Genomic DNA, 23,257 nt, shown 5'->3' with positions numbered 1-23,257 from the left:
TAAAAATGCAGTAAAATGTGCAACTCACACCAAGCCAGAATGTCCCATGCCATGCCAAAATGTCCCATGAGCTACTTTGCCACATGTAGTACAGCCCATTAAAGTCTTTGGGCCTTTGTGTATCACTGGAAAAACGAGCCACTTTAGTTGTGAATCGGGCCTGAAAGGGAAATTGGCAAATTTACACAAAAACAACAAAGGCACCATTCACATCTGTGTGTTTTGAAATGCATGGCAAACCACACAGAAGATGCTTTTCAGAGATGATGCAAATATGCAGTAAGCTTGTCTTGTCATTACCTGTTAACCCCTTACCGACCGCCGCACAACTATGTAGGCCCCTTTTTTGAAGAGGGATAGCTTGGTAATGGTAGCAGCTGCTGCCAGAACCGAGGTATCCATTTCTTCAGGCAATGGTTCGATAAACAATACTGGTGGTCTCTGCTGCAGATTTGGCGTGAGATCGCCGTTATCAGTGGCGGGAGAGGGGCCCCCTCCCGCCGCTCTCCCACGCCCTCTGCCACTTACCGGAGCTTTTGGCTGCAGCAAAGGCGATCAGGTCCTATCCATGGCTGGATATGGAGACGAGTGCGGCTAAGATGGCCCCCACCCATCTCCATACCATAGCAGGGCAGAAGCGACGTCAAAACATCACTTCCGCCCATATGTCTTAACCACTTAACAACCGCCCATTGCCGATTAACGGCATCAGGGCGGTTGTTTAACTCTAAGAGGCCGTTAATTAACGGCCTCCCAGAATTCTGCTCTTGCGCGCCCCCTGGGGCGCGCACACGAGAGCATCCGTGACCGCTGGGTCCAGTGGACCCGGCGCATCACGAATCACGGTAAACGGCCGCTCATCGCGGCCGTTTACCACGTGATCGCTCCGTCAAATGACGGAGTGATCACTTGTAAACAAGCCGGCGTCATGTTATGACGCCGGTTGCTCCCTCCCCCTCTCTGTACCGATCGGTACAGCGGAGGGGGAAGAGATCGGTGTCAGCAGCGATGTGGGCTGCATCTGCAGTGCCCACATCGCTGCTCACCGAAAATTAACCCCTCAAATCCCTGCAAATACTCTGCATTACTCTGCAATTCCCTGCAAATACTCTGCATTACTCTGCAATTCCCTGCAAATACTCTGCATTACTCTGCAATTCCCTGCAAATACTCTGCAATTCCCTGCAAATACTCTGCATTGCCCTGCAACACTCTGCATTGCCCTGCAACACTCCGCAATGCCCTGCAACACTCCGCAATGCCCTGCAACACTCCGCAATGCCCTGCAACACTCCGCAATGCCCTGCAACACTCTGCAATGCCCTGCAACACTCCGCAATGCCCTGCAACACTCCGCAACGCTCTGCAATACCCTGCAACACTCTGCAACACCCGCCAATACCCTGCAACACTCTGCAATGCTCTGCAACCCCCGCCGATACCCTGCAACACTCTGCAATGCTCTGCAACCCCCGCCGATACCCTGCAACACTCTGCAATGCTCTGCAACCCCCGCCGATACCCTGCAACACTCTGCAATGCTCTGCAACACCCGCCAATACCCTGCAACACTCTGCAATGCTCTGCAACACCCGCCAATACCCTGCAATGCTCTGCAATGCAGTACTCTGCAACACCATGCTCTGAGATACCCAGCCATAGTCGGTGATACCCTGCAATACCCAGCCATAGACATCTCCCGCCGCCCTCCGCCCTCCGGTGCTTCTACCGAATCGCTAATACGATCAAAGCCAGAATCTTTTTTTTTTTCAGGCTTCCCAGCTTAGAGGTGAGATGTGGGGTCTTATTGACCCCACATCTCACTGTAAAGAGGACCTGTCATGCCATATTCCTATTACAAGGGATGTTTACATTCCTTGTAATAGGAATAAAAGTGATCAAAAAAATTATTTTTGGGGAAAAAAATGTCAAACTAAAATAAATAAAGTAAAATGAACAATAAAAAAAAATGTTTTTTTTAAAGCGCCCATGTCCCCATGTGCTCGCATGCAGAAGCGAACGCATGCGTAAGTCCCGCCCACATATGAAAACGGTGTTCAAACCACACATGTGAGGTATCGCTGCGAACTTTAGAGCGAGAGAAATAATTCTAGCCCTAGACCTCCTCTGTAACTCAAAACATATAACCAGTAAAAAAAATGTAAATCGTCGCCTATGGGGATTTTTAAGTAGCGACGTTTGCCGCCATTCCACGAGCGTGTGCAATTTTGAAGAGTGACATATTAGGTATCTATTTACTCAGCGTAACTTCATCTTTCACATTATGAAAAAATTGGGCTAACTTTACTGTGTTTTTTTTTTTTTAAGCACAAAACAGTTTTTTTTCCAAAAAAAAGCATTCGAAAAATTACTGCGCAAATACCGTGCGAGATAAAAAGTTGAAAAGACCACCATTGTATTCTCCAGGGTGTTTGCTAAAAAAACATATATAATGTTTTGGAGTTCTATGTAATTTTCTAGCAAATAAATTATGATTTTTACATGTAGGAGAGAAATGTCAGAATTGTCCTGGGTGCTCCAGAACACCTGATGGCGCTCCATGCATGTTGGGCCTCTGTATGTGGCCACGCTGTGTAAAAGTCTCACACATGTGGTATCGCTGTACTCGGGAGTAATAGCAGAATGTGTTTTGGGGTGTAATTTGTGGTATGCATATGCTGTGTGTGAGAAATAACCTGATAATATGACAATTTTGTGAAAAAAAAAAAAAAAGTAAAAAGAATCTTGATTTTGCAAAGAATTGTGGGAAAAAATGACAACTTCAAAAAACTCATCATGCCTCTTACTAAATACCTTGGAATGTCTTCTTTCCAAAAAGGGGTCATTTGGGGGGTATTTGTACTTTTCTGGCATGTTAGGGTCTCAAGAATTGAAATAGGCCGTCAGTCCTTCAGGTGTGATCAATTTTCAGATATTGGCACCATAGCTTGTGGACTCTATAACTTTCACAAAGACCAAATAATATCCACCAATTTGTACTTATTTTTACCAAAGATATGTAGTAGTATAAATTTTGGCCAAAATTTATGAAGAAAAAATTACTAATCTGCTAAATTTTCTAACAGAAACAAAGAAAAATTCGTTTTTTTACAGAATTTTCTGTATTTTTTCTTTTATAGCACAAAAAATAAAAAACCCAGCGGTGATTAAATACCACCAAAAGAAAGCTCTATTTGTGTGAAAAAAAGGACAAAAATTTCATATAGGTCCAGTGTTGCATGACTGAGTAATTGTCATTCAAAATGCGAGAGCACCGAAAGCTGAAAATTGGTCTGGTTATTAAGGGTGTTTAAGTGCCCAGTGGTCAAGTGGTTAAAGGCACATTTTTCTGTTGTCATTTTTTTCAAATGGCAATTGTTTTTTTTTTTTTATAGCACTTAAGTCCAAATATGAAATCCTGTCTCATACCGTGGAGGATTGGGAAAGAATTTGAGTGGTATCCCTGCATCTTAATTTTCGCTTCCGGAGTAGAATACAGAGCACCTGTAATGTTCATAAAGGACTCACCAAATCCCCATTTTTGCAGGGTAGGGACTGGAAAAGACCAGGAGACGGACTCTGCGTGTGATCACCTGAGAGTGGAGGAGCGACACCTACACCCGCACAGTGTTTAGAATGATTACACTATGGAGGCATCTTTTGTTCTTTTTAATTTATGAGCTACATGATTGCCATACCCATACCTACTTTGTGAGCCATCTGAGGAGTTGTTATAGGTTTTTGGGGATCCCTGAGAATTTCTCCCCCCCCCCTACGCTTAAAGGGACCATTGCAGTATGGTCATGTGGAGTCGGTAAGGGTTATTATTACTGACTTCTGGTGTCACTTATTTTGGATTTAGTCACTGACTGAGATAAAGGAGTCTGCTTTTCACTCATCTGAGATTGGATCATGTTTCTCCAGCACTTTTATGCGGACTATTTCTTTGTGCACTACCTACTACCTCACTTTATATTGGACTTTATTTATTTATATATAATAGATTTTTTTTTTATTATGTATATATATTACTTGCATAGGTTATATATGATTGTTTGTTATAACAGCAAAGGATTTTGTTACAGGTTAGGATGTTTATGAATTTTGGTTGGTGTCTACCTTAGTTTTAATCTTTCAGAGATTTTTCACCACTACTTGGGTATTGATTTTATTTATTTAAGATTTTTTTATTTTTATTTATTTTAGGCCACTTGGTGGGTTATCATATTTATTTTATGGTACTTTGTGGGATAATTAATCAAATAAGTATATCAATATTTTTTATTTATCTATTTAATTTATTTATTTTATGTCATATTGATATTTGATTCAGTTTGGTATTTTTATTATTAGCGCTGCACTTTTTTGCACTTTAGTAATTTGAGTTATTATATCCTGACTCCAGTGCTAGCTGCTTTTTTTTTTTTTTAAATCATATTTAATGATAATTTACTTTTAGCTTAGCGTTAAACTTCTTCTTTTTTTTTTTTTTACCACTTCAGTAAGTGGTGGAAGTGTTTGAAAGAGGGATTTAAAGAACTTCGCCTGCCCCCTGTTTGGAGCATAATATGAAATGAGGGAGTCGAGTTGTTCGTCTATGAGGACCTTTACCAGCAAAAATCTACCCTCCGGGTCCTTGAATTCAGATACCTGGGAGAACTGAGTTTTGCGAGAAAAGAACAAGCCTACTCCTTTGGTCTTATTGTCAGAGTTTTCTAAATAAAATCTGGGGAACTTGGCATGAATAAACAATGCGGTATATGATTTAGGGCAGGCATGTCCAAAGTCCGGCCCGCGGGCCAATCGCGGCCCGCAGACCGGTTTTGAACGGCCCGCCTGGTGTGCTGCGGGATCAGGGCTGTCAGATGAGCCGATCCCAGGCACTGTGTGAAGCTCCGTCGGCTTCAAAAGTGAAAGTAAAGTGCAGAGGAGTGTGCTGTGCTCTCTGCTTCCCCCTACAGTGCAGTACCCGGCTGAATAAGGAAATGGAATGGAAAGGTACTGTACTACAAGCTAGATTCGTTTTAAAAAGGCTTCATTTATGTGTGTGTGTGTGTGTGCATGTGTGTCTGTATGTATGTATGTGTGTCTGTATGTATGTATGTGTGTCTGTATGTATGTATGTGTGTGCATGTGTGTCTGTATGTGTGCATGTGTGTCTGTATGTATATGTGTGCATGTCTGTCTGTATGTATGTGCATGTGTGTCTGTATGTATGTGCATGTGTGTCTGTATGTATGTGCATGTGTGTCTGTATGTATGTGCATGTGTGTCTGTATGTATGTGCATGTGTGTCTGTATGTGTGCATGTGTGTGTGTATGTGTGCATGTGTGTCTGTATGTATGTATGTGTGTGCATGTGTGTCTGTATGTGTGCATGTGTGTCTGTATGTATGTATGTGTGTGCATGTATGTCTGTATGTATGTGTGCATGTGTGTCTGTATGTATGCATGTGTGTCTGTATGTATGTATGTATGTGTGTGCATGTGTGTCTGTATGTATGTATGTATGTGCATGTGTGTCTGTATGTGTGCATGTGTGTCTGTATGTGTGCATGTGTGTCTGTATGTATGTATGTGTGTGCATGTGTGTCTGTATGTGTGCATGTGTGTCTGTATGTATGTATGTGTGTGCATGTGTGTCTGTATGTGTGCATGTGTGTCTGTATGTATATGTGTGCATGTCTGTCTGTATGTATGTGCATGTGTGTCTGTATGTATGTGCATGTGTGTCTGTATGTATGTGCATGTGTGTCTGTATGTGTGCATGTGTGTCTGTATGTATATGTGTGCATATCTGTCTGTATGTATGTGCATGTGTGTCTGTATGTATGTGCATGTGTGTCTGTATGTATGTGCATGTGTGTCTGTATGTATGTGCATGTGTGTCTGTATGTGTGCATGTGTGTCTGTATGTGTGCATGTGTGTCTGTATGTGTGCATGTGTGTCTGTATGTGTGCATGTGTGTCTGTATGTATGTATGTGTGTGCATGTGTGTCTGTATGTGTGCATGTGTGTCTGTATGTGCATGTGTGTCTGTATGTATGTATGTATGTGCATGTGTGTCTGTATGTGTGCATGTGTGTCTGTATGTGTGCATGTGTGTCTGTATGTATGTATGTATGTGTGTGCATGTGTGTCTGTATGTGTGCATGTGTGTCTGTATGTGCATGTGTGTCTGTATGTATGTATGTATGTGCATGTGTGTCTGTATGTGTGCATGTGTGTCTGTATGTGTGCATGTGTGTCTGTATGTATGTATGTATGTGTGTGCATGTGTGTCTGTATGTGTGCATGTGTGTCTGTATGTATGTATGTGTGTGCATGTGTGTCTGTATGTGTGCATGTGTGTCTGTATGTATATGTGTGCATGTCTGTCTGTATGTATGTGCATGTGTGTCTGTATGTATGTGCATGTGTGTCTGTATGTATGTGCATGTGTGTCTGTATGTATGTGCATGTGTGTCTGTATGTGTGCATGTGTGTCTGTATGTGTGTGTGCATGTCTGTCTGTATGTGTGTGTGTGCATGTCTGTCTGTATGTGTGTGTGTGCATGTCTGTATGTATGTATGTGTGTGCATGTTTGTATGCATGTGTGTGCATGTGTGTCTGTATGTATGTATGTATGTGTGTGTGTGCATGTGTATCTGTATGTATGTGTGTCTGTATGTATGTGTGTCTGTGCATGTGTGTGCATGTCTGTATGTATGTGTGTGCATGTGTGTCTATATGTGTGTGTGTGTGCGCATGTCTGTCTGTATGTATGTGTGTGTGTGTATGTGTGTCTGTATGTGCATGTGTGTCTGTGTGTGTGTGTGTGTGTGCATGTGTGTGTGTGTCTGTGCATGTATGATTGCATGTGTGTGTGTGTCCATGTATGTCTGTATGTATGCGTATGTGCATGTGTGTCTGTATGTGCGTGTATGTCTGTCTGTATGTGTGTGCATGTATGTGTGTCTGTATGTGTGTCTGTATGTATCTGTGTGCATGTATGTGTGTGTGTGTGTGTGTGTGTGTGTGTGTATGTATGTGCGTGTATGTCTGTATGTATGTATGTGCCTGTATGTATGTATGTAAGTATATGCATGTGTCTGTATGTGTGTATGTCTGTGTGTATGTGTATGCATGTGTGTTACTTTTAATCCAGACCCCCCCCCCCATTCTTGTACCATCAGAACTGCTTTTGTGGTGCTTGTGTGTGTGATAGCAGCCAGGATTGCTGCTCCTCTGAAAAGCAATCCATATACAGATCGCTTTTTAGAGGCATTTGAAAGGTGGTAAAGAGGCATTATGTTGCCTCCTCACCACCTGTTTTAAGCCCGTAAATGTAGCATCACTATACCGCAACTGTGCAGTCCACACATTTGCGGGGTAGTTGCAGTGCAGGCCCATTCACCCTGAGCATACCTCCAGCTGCAGCCACAGCATGTGTACACCCCCAGCTGCTCCCTCTGCAGCTAAAGGGGGAGAAGTTGGGGGTGGTAAAAACAGCTCAACCATGTAGTTTTACTGCCCCTCCAATAAGCCCTTGGCTCACATCTGCATGGCTGCATGCTGTGTGTAGGGCAGCCCATGCATTTCAATGGGCTTCCATACCCACAAAAATGCAGGGAAAGAAGTCCCAGAGCTTTTTTTTTTTTTTTATTGCGCTGCACCAAAAGCACCCCATGTTTCCAATGTGTGGGGTACCATTAAGACTTAACGGTACCCCTAAAGAACAGAGCATGCGTCTGTGTGTCGGGCAAACGAGCGCGACAAAGGCACAAGAATTTTTGTTGGGCCAGGTATGAGTGCTCGAATGACCGAATTTTAATGGTTCAAAGAATGTCAGGCAAAATGGTCGGCCCTCACACATGTTCACTTCATTGAATCTGGCCCTCTTTGAAAAAAGTTTGGACACCCCTGATTTAGGGAAATGTGTTTTCTACAGGAACAGTATGTCTATTTTTTGGGCATAATAATGTTGGAAGATTTTCCTTCATTTCACAGGGGAGTTAAGTCCCTGGACGTTGTGGGTAGCTAAGCGTAGAGCCGGTCTATGTGTGGTGGGGTTAGCCATGGAGCGATATAGAGGGGCAAGCGGGCGATCCCAGACCACATACCTTCGTATCTGGGGTTAGTTCCAGAGCTCGAGCTGCAAAAAGGTTTACCGCGTCATCCAACCAGATCCTGCAAAGGAGCAGGACCACATCCGTCACTGGAAGAAAAATTAAAAAGGCGAGAGAGAACAAAGAGAGAACGAGGACAGAGAAGAGAGGTGGTAGGAATAAGCTCCGGGGGAGAGGGGAAATCATACCCGCCTCACCCAGAGATACAATCATGGTGTCCCCCATCAGGTGGGGGAATTCCCGACCAGAAGCTGAAAAACAAAATGGTCAATTGCTCAGAGTACAGGAGGAGGTGCATTGGACCCGCTCTGTCCTCTGCACCCCTAAATTCTAACCAAAAAAACAAGATAAATTGGAAAGCACTAGCAATCAGGGTGTCTGCCCCGTATAACCTGAAACAGATAAGTCAGAAACCAAGGTTTAATCAGGGTGTGGGCAAGGGATTTGGGGTGTGCATGAGAGCAAGTAACCTGCAACTGGGAGCCTATGATCTGTAAATCTGGTCGTGGACCAGTCATGGGAGCCCGGAATGGGAAATCAAATAGGGCATAGGGAGAAGTGTGCTCCTGAGGAGGACTTGAGCCCCTGCATGTCATCCAGGGCTTGGTCCAGTAAAGAAACTGTGGTGGCTGGGGATAGTGGACCTCCACATAGAATGGGCTCGTACAGCCTCTTATATTATCCCCACAATGTCTCCCAAGGTAGCTTGACCTCTCTGGTCCCAGCTTAGCAGTGTACGGGCTAGTGTGCTCGTTGTGGGGGGGGGGGGGGCGGAATGTCCAGAGTGCGGGACGGAGCTCCGTGTTCAGGCGGCCATCACACAGAGTGCCTAGCATGCGCCCAAACATATATCTTTTAAACTTCAGGTCATAACGCATAATGTATTTGTCCAAAAGTAGTCATGTAACAATCTTCCATGTTATATTTAGTCAGACAACAATGCTTTTCTTTAAAAAAAACGTTGTAGCTAGAATAAAAAATGTGAACATAACTTTTCTCTGTAAAGAAAAAAAAATATGCTTACCTGTCTTGCTGTCCACACTTACAATCATCGCTGTCTTGAAGAGATATGGCATCCCCAAAACTTTTCAGAAACCAACACTTCTGGGAGTGTTAGATGCTTTGTATGCCTGTATAGCCCTACAAAGCAAAGTAGTGATATTAGGATCAATGGATTGAACCATAGCATTTAGGAGACTAGGAATTTTGACAAATCAGGAAGTGTGTTGGATGCACTCAGCCACTCTAATTGATTAAAAGAGTTTTATTTTTTATTTTTTACATGGAACAGTTAATTTCAAGTGTTCAAATCATTTGAACACTTTTAGAGGGTTTAGTAATTAGTTATCCTTGCAGTGTGTCATTTTGGACTTTTTATTTTAAACCTAGTCTTATAGTTGCTTTGAATCCCACTGTATGCCCAGTCAACACCAGCACTGCAGGTATGAGAAACACCAACACTGATGTCTCTTTTCTATCCCAATCTGTGCTTGGCCATTAACAAAATTTAGTGTGTGTTGATGATACAGGGGTGCAATTTGTGAATGGGCATGTGTCTATGGAGGTAGAAATATAAAACCAGTGCTGGTGCAAAAGATATGCAACACAGGTGTCTGCAGGAATGTGTAAATACAGTGGGAAGCCCAGTTTTTAAACTGCAAGACCAAAAAAAGAAAGCCCAAATGAACCTATTGCACAGATAATCAGTTACTAACCTCTCTTAGCCCTTGTACACACGGTCGGATATTCAGATGGAAAATGTCCGTGTTGTCGGATAATTCGACAGTGTGTGGGCTCCATCGGACTGTTTCCGTCGTAATATCCGACGGACCAAGTTTGAGAGCTTGGCTATAAAACTTCCGACAACATGATCCGATCGCGTCAGTTCCGATCGTGTGTAGTCCAACGGACAAGGTGTTACGCATGCTCACAATAAAATTCTGAGACCGACGTGCTCGGTCAGGTAAAACTACCGCTCGTAATCGATATAGTACATTTGTCATGCTGCAATGTTAAAATTCTTTAATGCAGCGCATTTTCTTTTTCTTTACAGTGCTACAAGAATGAAGTTGTTTTGCTGCTCATATTCACACACACTTCTCCCAAACTTATTTCTTTATTCTTTTTACTAATTTCATGAATACAATATTTTAATTTCTCCCCAATCATTTTTTTTTATTTTTTTTATTTGGTGGTTGGTTTTTTTAATCAACATCTCCTTTTTTGACAGTTTGCTCATCTTCGCAGGTTTTTTGGTGTGTTTTGTGTGTCAACTTACCACAACACCATTATTATCTTTTTATTTTATTGTTTTCTTTGTTTATCTCAAGGAGGTTGTTTGGTGTTGGTGTCCCTTGTTATTAATTTGACTTTGTATTTTTGAAATGTACCTGCCTACTCACAAATAAACTGTCCTTTTTGAAGTAAAACACATAGGCAAGTATTTCTTGAACCAAAAAAAAACTTTATTTAGGTGTCAGAAACAAATAAAGAGGGAGGCAGTGCTGGAGAAACTGGGGAGATTAGCGAAGCCTTTGGCCTCCAGGGCACACATCAACAATTTAAATGCAAAAATTGGTGGCCTGAGGAGTACATATCTGAGGGAGAGCAGTCTGGTCCTGAAGTCCAAGAAATCTGGAACAGCAGCAGATGACATCTATGTTCCTAGGCTGTGGTCCTACAAGAGCCTGCATCTTCTGTCAGACCAGACTGAACCCAGGTTATCACTCTCTGGTCTTCCTTCCACGCTTCCTTCCAGGCTGTGGCTGTGGTGCTGAAGGTGTGGCAGAAGGAGGAGCATGGTCCAAATCACACAAGTGTGTTGCTTGTGTGATTTGGCAAAACAACCCCTTGTTGAGGGTGTGTATGATGAGCTCCTCACACAAGATGTGTTGCCCCTCCTCCATTTGCTGGAGTTTGCAGGCAGCCAAGGCGGCAATCGCCTCTTGATATGTGGGGGAGGCCTTGAGGGCCACTGGAGCCTCCCCGGTGAGCTTCAGAGCCGACTCCTCCACATTTCCCCCCCCCCTCTCTGGCCCTTTTGTGTGAAAGGCGGAGGGGAGGGACTTGGGATTCAGTCAGGCTCCTCCGCCTGCGCCCACCGCTTGGCTGATGCTTACCCCTGCCTCCTCCTGGCTGCCACTTTCCACAGCCACCTCCTGGCTGCTGCATTCTACACCCTCCTCTTCCTGACTGAGGTCTTCCTGTGTATAAAAAAGGGACCTAGTTTTAGTTTTAGGTTCATCAAACACACACAATTTTCAGCTCAAGACTGTTGCAAATTGTTAACAAATAGAAAAGACTATCATTCTGAGCCCAGCATTTTTTCATTCTTGGCTCAAAGGTTTTGCTCACTACTGTCTATTGATATGTGTAACACTTTCTAAAATCAGCAATCAATGAGCAAAAATCAAGTTAACATCATATTTTGGGAGTAAAAATGAATGTAGAACAATACTATACCTGGCTCAAGCTGGGCTCCTCCAGTTCTTCCTGAGAGGGATTGTCTGACATCAGTTTCTCCATAGCTATACATAAAAACATCAAATTTGGAAGATGAACACAGTGTGTCAACATGTACTATCTCCCATCATGGGGGATCAATGTACGTGTTTTGTGGGTGCAACCCCTTCCTTGCTACTAAAGTTGTTGAGATGAGGGGGTTGCACCCCCAAAACATGTACATTGATACCCCATGATGGGAGATGGCACATGTTGACATTAGGCATGGGATCAGGAGGAACTGGCCACTTTTTGATTCTCAATTTGTGTGCATCTTCCAAATTTGGCTTTTCCAGGGGTGACACCCCATCCGATGAAGGAAATATCAGCACAGTTTGTACATACACATGTCTGATATTATCTTCACATTGAACTTTGTAAGTTCCTGTGTTCTGTACGTTATGCTTTGATACATACCTGTTTACACAAAAACTCCGTTATAAAAATGTTACCCAAAATAATGTTAGATACACCAAATATGTTGGTTTGTTTTAAAACCCTTTTCTAAATGCACATTTGAATGAGGGGTTGTAAAGGTAAATGTTTTTTCACCTTAATTCATTCTATGCATTAAGGTAAAAAAACATCTGACTGATAAGCAAATATGCACCCACAAGCACAAACTGAAGAGCAGTAACGATCTGAAGCACAAATCTGAAATGCACGAATTGTCTCTAACCAAACCTTTACTAACACGCGATAAACACGAGATCAGCAGAAGGAGCCCAAAGGGTGTCGGACTTGGTGCTGAACTTCCCTTTTCTAGTCCCGTCGTACGCAGCTTACGTCACCACATTCTTGCAACCGTAAATTCTGACAACTTAGTCCGACCATGTGTATGCAACACCACTTCCGGACCACTTCCGGACTAAATCCGTCGGAATTTATCTGATGGATTTGGTTGTCAGAATGTCCGACCATGTGTACAAGGGCTAAAGGTCCCCAGAGAAACTAAGCATGGATCTGGTTTTCACTTTTAGCCCCCCCCCCCCCCCCCCGATACACTGGATCTGACTTTGAAATCATACAACTTCACTTGAAGTTGTACAATTTCCAAGTTGCATGTCAGTGAGACTTCAAGTTGGACTTGGTAGACATCTGTGCAACTTCATTCAAAGATGTCTTTTTTCAAGTCACACCTAAAATCTCAAAAAGTAGTGCAGGAACTACTTTCAAAATCAGTGCCGAGTCGCATCAATTTGACTGGTTCCATTGTGGACAAAAGGGTGTGACTTGTCATGCAATTTGAAACTGTGACCAGGGCTTAGAAGATAAAGGTCATTATAGGAATGAGTAAAACAGAAACAAGTTTTTTTCTACCGTTCATGTTATCTGAGGAAGGGGTTAAACCCTGAAACATGTAATCTAATACCGCTCAAACTCCGGCACTTGCTTTGACACTCTTCACATCCCATGCTCTGGTTCTTATGACTCATCAGGCTTTGCCAACGTCTTATCACGGCCGGAGTGTGTGACGCGGCCCGGGAGGAGTCCTGTGGTGTCGGGAAACCCTGAAGCTCAGTCTCGCTCCCGCTGCTCCTCCAGCATCCACCTCTGGTTTCACCAGGCTGTCGCAGTGGCTCTGCCATTCCCCACTCTGGTCGTAAAAGTGATCACGTACCCCGGATCTGTGCTGAGCCTTTCTCCCTCTTGATGTTGCCCGGTTGTTTGGCTATGGCCACTGCTCCAAGCTTCTGGAAGGTTTTTATCAGGCTTCCTATTTTTTGTCAGTAGCCCCCTCCTTCCATAGCCCCCACAGAAGTGGGACAGCCATCTCTTCACAATCTTTGGCTCCTTCTTTGGCTCCATTGCCAGCACTCTCACAGTGAGTTTGGCTTTTCTGATTGTCATCCCTATTTGTCCTGTATATTGGTTACAAGATTTACAAGTCAGTGATTACAAGTCAGCAATAAATTGTTTTTAAATCTTGCATGGATTCTGTCTCTATTTGATCTTTTGCCACTTCCTGGATCTGAGTTTTCCAATTTTGTTGTTCTTGTCCTTGTCTCATTTGGTCATCTGAGTGGGGTAGCAGCGGTCCAGTTGAATTAACCTATTAACCTTGGCTCCTTGGTTTTACTTTTTTGGGCTTGGCTCCCTGTTGGAATTTTCATTATTTATTTTAGTGACTACATTGAAATAGAGTAAAAATCAACTTTCCAAAAATTACTCAATTATGTACAAGGAAACTTTAAACTAAAGTCAGTTGAAGTTCACTTCATTCACTAGCCTAAGTGAACATTCATTTTGTAAAATGAAAATTAAGTGAATATGCTCTATTCCTTTAGTAAATCAACCCCAAGTTGGTAGTAGCATAATGTTATACTAAAATAGGTTTATAGATAAAAAAAATTTTCACCTATATGTATTTCCTGCATTAAAGTAAAAAAGTTTTGCCTCTTGCTGTGCCCTTTCTCCCAAATACTTACTTGAGCCTTGTATCGGCCTTGTACCAGTGCTGGGCCAGTCTGTCGGTCTTCTCTCCTATCACCCCACTCCAAAAAGCTTGGCTCAAATCCTATCAATAGAGAGTGGTGGGCAGGGCTGAGCAAGTGCTTGCTATTAGGTAGACACAGGGGCCAAGAGGAGACCCTGCTCTGTGAAAAAAAACTATCACATACAGCAGGTAACTATAACATTTTTTTTATTTTTATTTTTAAAAATGCCTTCACAAACACTTTAATGAACATTAAATAATTTTTACTTCTGTAGCGCTACCCCAGTAGGAGCTTCTTTTTAATTAGCTCTTCCCCTAAAAATGCAGAGGCTACCAATAACACAATCATTAGTCCATTCATTCTGGTTCCATTAAAAAGTCTAGAGGATGTCTTTTTATGATATATTGCTTGTAGAACCCGTTACAGGAGAGAGGTTGAAGTGGTATGGGATACTCCAACAAATGCTGACTTGTAACAGGAAGACACACTTCACTAATTGCAATTTCTTTGACCAGTCTTTAAACCAGTAACCCAGGGGAAGGCCAGATCTGAGACCCTGTAGGAGCAGTCCTAGAGAAAAAGCTATCACTAGAGTAGAACGGCACCCAGTCATTGTATTCTTGAGCTTGGATCAGTACTCACAATTTCACATGACAGCTACACACCTCACAGCTCCTACCAGACACCCTTCAGTGGGTCCTCCAAATCAAAGCCTTAGTTCTAGAAGTAATTAGAAATAGATCCAATAGCTCTGCTATAATTGGGACCTTGATGAACAACAGTAGACTCCAGCTGAACTGCCTTAAAGGGAAAAAGCCCCTGACGCTGGAAACTTCTCCAGCAGGACAAGAGCAAGGGCTTTGCCAGACTATGTATGTTCTCACCAGCCACCTACTGGGCACACCTCCCTAGGGATTGGCTGAAGCATGCTAAAGGGATTGCCTGATGCACACTTAATATTCAAGCTGCCCACTTGCCTCTATCAGCCCTCACTGTTCTGGAAGCCTCCAGAAGGAAGGGGGGCGATCAAACCTGCAGCCTGTGCAATCTAGAACAGCCCAAAGGAATCAATAACTGCTCCAATGATTACAGAGGAGTCAAAAACAACTAAATGTACATATCATCCTAGCAGTCTACCTTGGAGGGTGCTTTTTTTTTTTTTTTTTTTTTTTTTAGCCTTTGCTATATTTGTTTAATGCCAGAACTCATGCTAACAAAAATAATTAAATCTGCCTTTCGTCCAGAAGAAAACTAGTATTCATACATGTGATTTTTGTATAATTCTAAATGGCAAAAATGTGTTTCTAAATCTCCTACCATTGCATTGCAATTTCCTGGGACAGAAAATGCGATACAGTACTTTCAACAACAATAATGTTAATTTCTTTAAAAATTAGCATTTTCATTAATAAATTAAATATATATGGCTTACTTTTTATTTATTACATTAATTCAGCATGTTTTCATTGGAAAAATGGTATGCTAATCTATTATTTAAGCCATACAATAACTAAGAGATTAACCAGTTGCCGACCGCCGCACGACGATGTACGTCGATAGCATGGCACGGGCAGGCATATTGGCGTACATGTACGTCCCTTGCCTCCCGCGGGTCGGGGGCCCGATCGGGCCCCCGCCCGGTGCCTGCGGCGGTCGGTATTCGTGCGGGAGCGATCCTGGACGAGGGGACGGCCATTCGTTCATGGCCACCCCCTCGCGATCGCTCCCGACGAATAGGAATCCCCCGTGACATCACTTCCTCTCCTGTAATGTAAACACAGGAGAGGAAGTGATGTATTCTCTCCTCCGTGTCGGTATTTTTCGTTCCGACACGGAGGAGAGCGGATCGGTGAGTTGCACCAACACTCTACACACACAGTAGAACATGCCAGGCACACTCACACCCCCCCTTTACCCCCCGATCACCCCCCCAATTACCCCTGCCCCCCAGTCACAGTGACACCAATGTCATTTTTTTTTTTTTTTTTTTTTTTTTGCATTGGTGTCATTTGTGACTGTAATAACTGTTAGGGCAGTTAGAGTTAGCCCCCTTTAGTTCTAATGTACCCCCCTAACCCCCCCAATAAAGGTTTAACCCCGTGATCACCCCCCGTCGCCAGTGTCACTAAGGCTGGGTTCACATTGCAGCGGTTTATGAGAACGAATGTGATTCGCACCGCACTGCAGTGCAAATCACATCCGATCTCTGTGCGATTCGAGTTCAGCCATTCGCCGCACCCGCCGCACCCGCCACACCCGCCGCACCCACCGCAAATTCGCACGGGACCCTTTTTTTGGCCCGCAGCAGAATCGGATCGCATGGGTGTTCACACCATGCGATCCGAGTTTGCAGATCGCACTGCGATATGCGAACTGATCTGGGGGTGTCAGTAACATTTCACTGACACTCCCAGCAGTTCGCATAGGGCAGTGTGAACTGCCGCCGGGAGGCATGCGATGCGGGAACCCGCCGCGGATTTGCGGCGTTTCCGCATCGCTCCAGTGTGAACCCAGCCTAATAAGCGATCATTTTTCTGATCGCCGTATTAGTGTCACAGGTGACGCTAGTTAGGCAGGTAGGTATTTAGGTTCGTCGCAGCTTTTTATAGCGCCAGGGACCCCCATATACTACCGCATAAAGCCCCCTGATTGCCCCCTAGTTAACCCTTTCACCAGTGATCACCATATAACTGTTACAGGTGACGCTGGTTGGTTAGTTATTTTTTATAGTTTCAGGGCACCCGCCATTTATTACCTAATAAAGGTTTAACCCCCTGATCACCCGGCGGGTGTCATTTGTGACTAATAACTGTTAGGGCAGTTAGGGTTAGCCCCCTTTAGTTCTAAGGTACCCCCCTAACCCCCCCAATAAAGGTTTAACCCCGTGATCACCCCCCGTCGCCAGTGTCACTAAGGCTGGGTTCACATTGCAGCGGTTTATGAGAACGGATGTGATTCGCACCGCACTGCAGTGCAAATCACATCCGATCTCTGTGCGATTCGAGTTCAGCCATTCGCCGCACCCGCCGCACCCGCCACACCCGCCGCAAATTCGCACGGGACCCTTTTTTTGGCCCGCAGCAGAATCGGATCGCATGGGTGTTCACACCATGCGATCCGAGTTTGCAGATCGCACTGCGATATGCGAACTGATCTGGGGGTGTCAGTAACATTTCACTGACACTCCCAGCAGTTCGCATAGGGCAGTGTGAACTGCCGCCGGGAGGCATGCGATGCGGGAACCCGCCGCGCATTCGTGGCGTTCCCGCATCGCTCCAGTGTGAACCCAGCCTAATAAGCGATCGTTTTTCTGATCGCTGTATTAGTGTCACAGGTGACGCTAGTTAGGCAGGTAGGTATTTAGGTTCGCCGCAGCTTTTTATAGCGCCAGGGACCCCCATATACTACCGCATAAAGCCCCCTGATTGCCCCCTAGTTAACCCTTTCACCAGTGATCACCATATAACTGTTACAGGTGACGCTGGTTGGTTAGTTATTTTTTTATAGTTTCAGGGCACCCGCCATTTATTACCTAGTCTCACTAGTGTACCCCTAAATTTAGGGGTGTCTACTTTCCAAAATGGGGTCATTTGGGGGGGGTTTGTGCCATCTTGGCATTTTATGGCCTTCAAAACTGTAACGCCCTTAGAAAGCCTGAAGGCGGTGCTTGGTTTTCGGGGCCCCGTACGCGGCTAGGCTCCCAAAAAGTCCCACATATGTGGTATCCCCGTACTCAGGAGAAGCAGCAGAATTTATTTTGGGGTGTCATTTCACATATGCCCATGGCATGCGTGAGCAATATATCATTTAGTGACAACTTTGTGAAAAAAAAAAAAAAAAAAAAAAGTTTGTAATTTTCCCGCAACTTGTGGCAAAATATAAAATATTCCATGGACTCAACATGCCTCTCAGCAAATAGCTTGGGGTGTCTACTTTCTAAAATGGGGTCATTTGTGGGGGTTTTGTGCCATCTTGGCATTTTATGGCCTTCAAAACTGTAATAGGTAGTGAGAAGTGAACTCAAAAATTTACGCCCTTAGAAAGCCTGAAGGCGGTGCTTGGTTTTCGGGGCCCCGTACGCGGCTAGGCTCCCAAAAAGTCCCACATATGTGGTATCCCCGTACTCAGGAGAAGCAGCAGAATTTATTTTGGGGTGTCATTTCACATATGCCCATGGCATGTGTGAGCAATATATCATTTAGTGACAACTTTGTGAAAAAAAAAAAAAAAAAAAAAAGTTTGTAATTTTCCCGCAACTTGTGGCAAAATATAAAATATTCCATGAACTCAACATGCCTCTCAGCAAATAGCTTGGGGTGTCTACTTTCTAAAATGGGGTCATTTGTGGGGGTTTTGTGCCATCTTGGCATTTTATGGCCTTCAAAACTGTAATAGGTAGTGAGAAGTGAACTCAAAAATGTACGCCCTTAGAAAGCCTGAAGGCGGTGCTTGGTTTTCGGGGCCCCGTACGCGGCTAGGCTCCCAAAAAGTCCCACATATGTGGTATCCCCGTACTCAGGAGAAGCAGCAGAATTTATTTTGGGGTGTTATTTCACATACGCCCATAGCATGTGTGAGCAATATATCATTTAGTGACAACTTTGTGTAAAAAAAAAAAAAAATTTTTTTTTTGTCATTATTCAATCGCTTGAGGCAAAAAAATAAAATATTCAATGGGCTCAACATGCCTCTTATCAATTTCCTTAGGGGGTCTACTTTCCAAAATGGGGTCATTTGGGGGGGTTTTGTACTGCCCTGCCATTTTAGCACCTCAAGAAATGAGATAGGCAGTCGTAAACTAAAAGCTGCGTAAATTGCAGAAAACGTACCTTAGTTTGTAGATGTGACAACTTTTGCGCAAACCAATAAATATACAATTATTGACTTTTTTTTTACCAAAGACATGTGGCTGAATACATTTTGGCCTAAATGTATGACTAAAATTGAGTTTATTGGATTTTTCTAATAACAAAAAGTAGAAAATATCATTTTTTTTCAAAATTTGCGGTCTTTTTACGTTTATATCGCAAAAAATAAAAATCGCAGAGGCAATCAAATACCATCAAAAGAAAGCTCTATTTGTGGGAAGAAAAGGACGCAAATTTTGTTTGGGTACAACATTGCATGACCGCGCAATTACCAGTTAAAGCAGCGCAGTGCCAAAGTGTAAAAAGACCTCTGGTCATTTACCAGCAAAATGGTCCGGTCTGAAAGTGGTTAATATATCATTCTCATAGAAATGCATAGAAAATTATCATAATAAATGTAACGTGTTTAATTTTTACTAATGATTGTTTCAATTTTTATCAGCATAACATTTTTTTTACATTTATATGTAATATAAAGAAATATGTTTTACCTGACTCATGAAATATAAAACTGTACAGAAAAGAACAGTAGTAATACTGAAACAGTATTTATTACCAATAGCATACCAATAAAATTATATCCAGGCATTATTTATACAATACTTCTGATATGCATTGGTTCTAAATTGAAATGGGGCATAATACTATAGCTTTCACAATATTTGTCTTTTTTTGTTTACAAAAGTTTTATTTGACAGTTAGAATGTACAAATATAATGCATAATATAGAGTTTCAAAATGGATAGAGTAGAAAATAACAGTACAAATTGGGATGTAAACGAGAGGCGAATGGTACAATTCTTAGATAAGGTAGATAAAGTGATACATTTGAGATATTTGCGAGTCTATGGATGGTTCCTAGAGAGGATGCCCGAAATATCAGCGTTGATCCACAAAAGGCAAAATCAGGGGGGAATAATAATAAGTAATTAGGGCAAGGACCAGTATTTCCATTTGTTGTTAAAGATATGCATGCTATCATGTAGGGTGTGGTAGATCCTTTCTGAGATCTTGAGCATCTCCATACGATTCAAAACTTGCAACCAAGGAAGAGAACTAGATCTCCAATTGAGTGCTATCATCCATTGTATCGAGCTAATTAATGAATGAAGTAGTCTAGTACAGGGTATTGGAGTGTTTGGAACATTGGCATACAATATGCATATTTGTGGTATGAGGGAGATTTTGTGTTTGGAGGAGAGTTCCAATCTGGTAGTAGCTGCTTGCCAGATGGGTTTGAGATGGTAGCAACTCCAAAAAATGTGCCTGGTTCTGTGCATCCTCTAAAACAGTTAGGGGATGCTTCGGGGTAAAAGGAGTGAATTTTGGTAGGGGTCATATACCATCTTGAGAATAGTTTGAGAGGGGTTTCTCTGAAGGCAATCGCACTATTGCTTTTTTAGAGATTACCAATCATATCGTTCCATAGTTCAGGGGTAAATGTACAGTTAAGTTCCTCTTCCCAGTATAGCATTGGGGCAGATTTTTCCGGGATAGAGATGGAGTTTAAAAGGCTATAGAGTTGTAAGATGAGACCTCTGTCTCGTGAGGAGTGTATGCAGATATGTTCAAAGAGTGTCTCCGAAGAGAGGGTTTGTAGGGTGTAGTGAAGGGAAAATAATTGTTTTATTTGATTATAATGTATAAGTTCAGAATGGGGTAGGTTGTATTTTAGTTGAAGTGTGTTAAATGTCGGGAAAGTTGATTTATAGATAAAAGAACCCAAAGTGGTGAGTTTATTATTGGACCATAATACAAATTGATTATGAACATCATTTGATTGTGAAAATCTTATGTCCCCTAAATATGAGGCTAGTGGGGGAGTGGCAGAGGCAAGGTTAAATGGAACTTTGATCTTTGCCCAAATTTGAAACAGTTGAGCGACAATCATGTTGGCTTTGTTTAAGTTGCGAAAATTGCATTAATCGGACCATAAAATGCCTTGTATGTATAGAGGAAAGATTGAAGATGATTCAAAAATTTTCCATGGGATATTATTGGTAGGGGCATGCCATTGGGAAATTTGTGAGAGCTTGGCAGCGAGGAAGTAGTGCCATATGTTTGGAAGGCCAAGACCGCCACGGCATTGTGGTCTGTGCATAAGGGAGTTGCTGCATCTAGGTCTTTTGTTTGCCCATATAAATTTGTTTAGTTCTCTTTGGAGGGATTGAATTCTAGTTTTGGGAACGTTTATGGGGAGGGCTCTGAAATAATATAAAAGTTTAGGGACTATGGACATCTTCTGGCACAGATTCTGCCTAGGAAGGAGATATGGTAGGTGGACCATTTATTGAGTAGGGAGCTAATGTGGGAAAATAATGGGGGGTAGTTCTCCTTGTAAAGGGATTTGAATGAGGGAGAGATATGGATACCGAGGTACCTGAAGGAACTTGTGGACCACGAGAATGGGAAGTTTTGTTGTAGAAGATGTAAAATGTTTTGGGGGATGTTAATGGGCAGGGCTGAACATTTGCTGATATTGATACTTAAACCCGAGAGTTTTTGGAAGTTCTTTAGTTCAGAGAGAAGGTTAGGTATAGAAATGAGAGGGTCAGATAGAAATAAAAAGGCATCGTCAGCGTATAAACTTATCTTAAATTCATGGGGGCCTTTGGTGTACCCTTTAATGTTGATGTTATTTCTTAATGCTTGGGCAAGGGGTTCCATAGCTAAGGCAAACAAAAGGGGGGATAAAGGGCAGCCCTGTCTAGTGCCCCTACTAAGTGGGAAAAATTTGGAGTTCATGCCAGGTATTTTGGGGAGGAGATAATTAAGGTAGGGCCAGTTGACACTATCAAATGCCTTATGAATGTCTAGGCTAAGGAGACAGACTGGTTTAGAGTGGAGGTTGGCATCTTGTATGATATTGGTGACAAGTCTAATGTTGTCGACTATTTGTCGGTTGGGAATAAATCCAGTCTGGTCTATGTGAATGAGATTGTTAATGACTGCTGCAAGTCTGTCAGCTAACAGTCTGCCAAAATTTTTTAGGTCATTGTTTAGAACAGATATTGGGCGAAAGTTCTGTGGAAGGGTGTGATCTTTGTGTGGCTTGGGGATCAATGACATGTTGGCTAGGAGCATTTCTTCAGGAAACTGGTTACCCTGGAGAATATAATTGAATAGGTTGGTTAATTTGGGAGCTAAGAGGGGGGCAAACTTTTTGTAGTAAGAGGATGTGTAGCCATCAGGACCTGGGGCCGTGGTCGTTTTAAGGGATTTGATGATCTTTGTAATCTCGGGAACTGTGCAAGGGTCATTTAATGATTTAATTTGATCATCTGTAAGGGATGGGAGGTGTAGGTTGTTTAACCAGTCAGAGGGTGGGGTTTGAGATTGGGGGCTTGGGTCAGAGAGTAGATTTTTATAGAAAGACGTAAACATTTCTAGAACTTCTTGGGGGTGTGTAACCAGGTTGCCCTTATTGTCGCGTAATTTATATAGGTGTGGTGGGTTAATTTCTTGTTTGAGTTTTCGAGCAAACATTGTATAATGCGGAATTGCCATGAAGTAGGAATTTAGCCTTAGAATATCTTAGGGCTTTTTCAGTATTTGCAGATAGTATTGTGTCAAGTTGTTGACGTTTTTCTTGAATCTGACGATTAATTTCTTGTGATGGGGAAAAATGTACCTTTTTGTATAAGAGATCTAGATCTTTGGTAAGGCACTTTATTGTTGTAAGTCTTTCTTTATTTTTAGTTGCAGCTATGTGTATGAGGTGGCCCCTTAAAACCGCTTTATGTGCCGACCAGAGAATTGTGGGGGATATATCGTCTGTGGAATTGTCAAGGAAATAATTTTCGATATGAGTAGAGATCTTTTGGTTGTTAGAGGGGTCTGTTAGTAGTGAGTCATTTAGACGCCAGTTGAAGGGGGTTGGGGGCAAACCTATATATGAGAAATCGATTGAGACAATATTATGATCGGACCATGGGCAGGAATGGATAAGTGCTTTGGATGAATTGGCAAGCAGGATAGGTGTGCAATATATGTAATCGAGGCGGGCATAACAGTTGTGAGGATGAGAGTAGTGGGTGTATTCTCTAATGCCGATGTTATGGGCTCTCCATGCGTCTATCATTTGCATACCATTGAGAGTTCTATTCATAAATTTAGAAAAGGTTTTAGAAGATGGTGCTGTGTGGCTTCTATCCAAAGCAGGGTGAGCAGCTAGGTTGAAGTCTCTAGCTAGAATCATGTGCGGGGAGTTGAATTTTTCCAGGGTGTCAAAAAATTTTGAAAAAAATGAATGGTGGGATTCATTTGGGGCATAAAGTGATGAAATTGTAATAAGGCGATTGTTAATCTTCCCCTTTATAATGATGAAGCGGCTATCCTCA

Source organism: Lithobates pipiens, unplaced genomic scaffold (genome assembly GCF_037356315.1).
Source record: "Lithobates pipiens isolate NorthernLeopardFrog02 unplaced genomic scaffold, aLitPip1_a1.2 Scaffold_16, whole genome shotgun sequence".
Classification (NCBI taxonomy): Eukaryota; Metazoa; Chordata; class Amphibia; order Anura; family Ranidae; genus Lithobates; species Lithobates pipiens.
Note: the sequence above shows the minus strand (reverse complement) of the source record.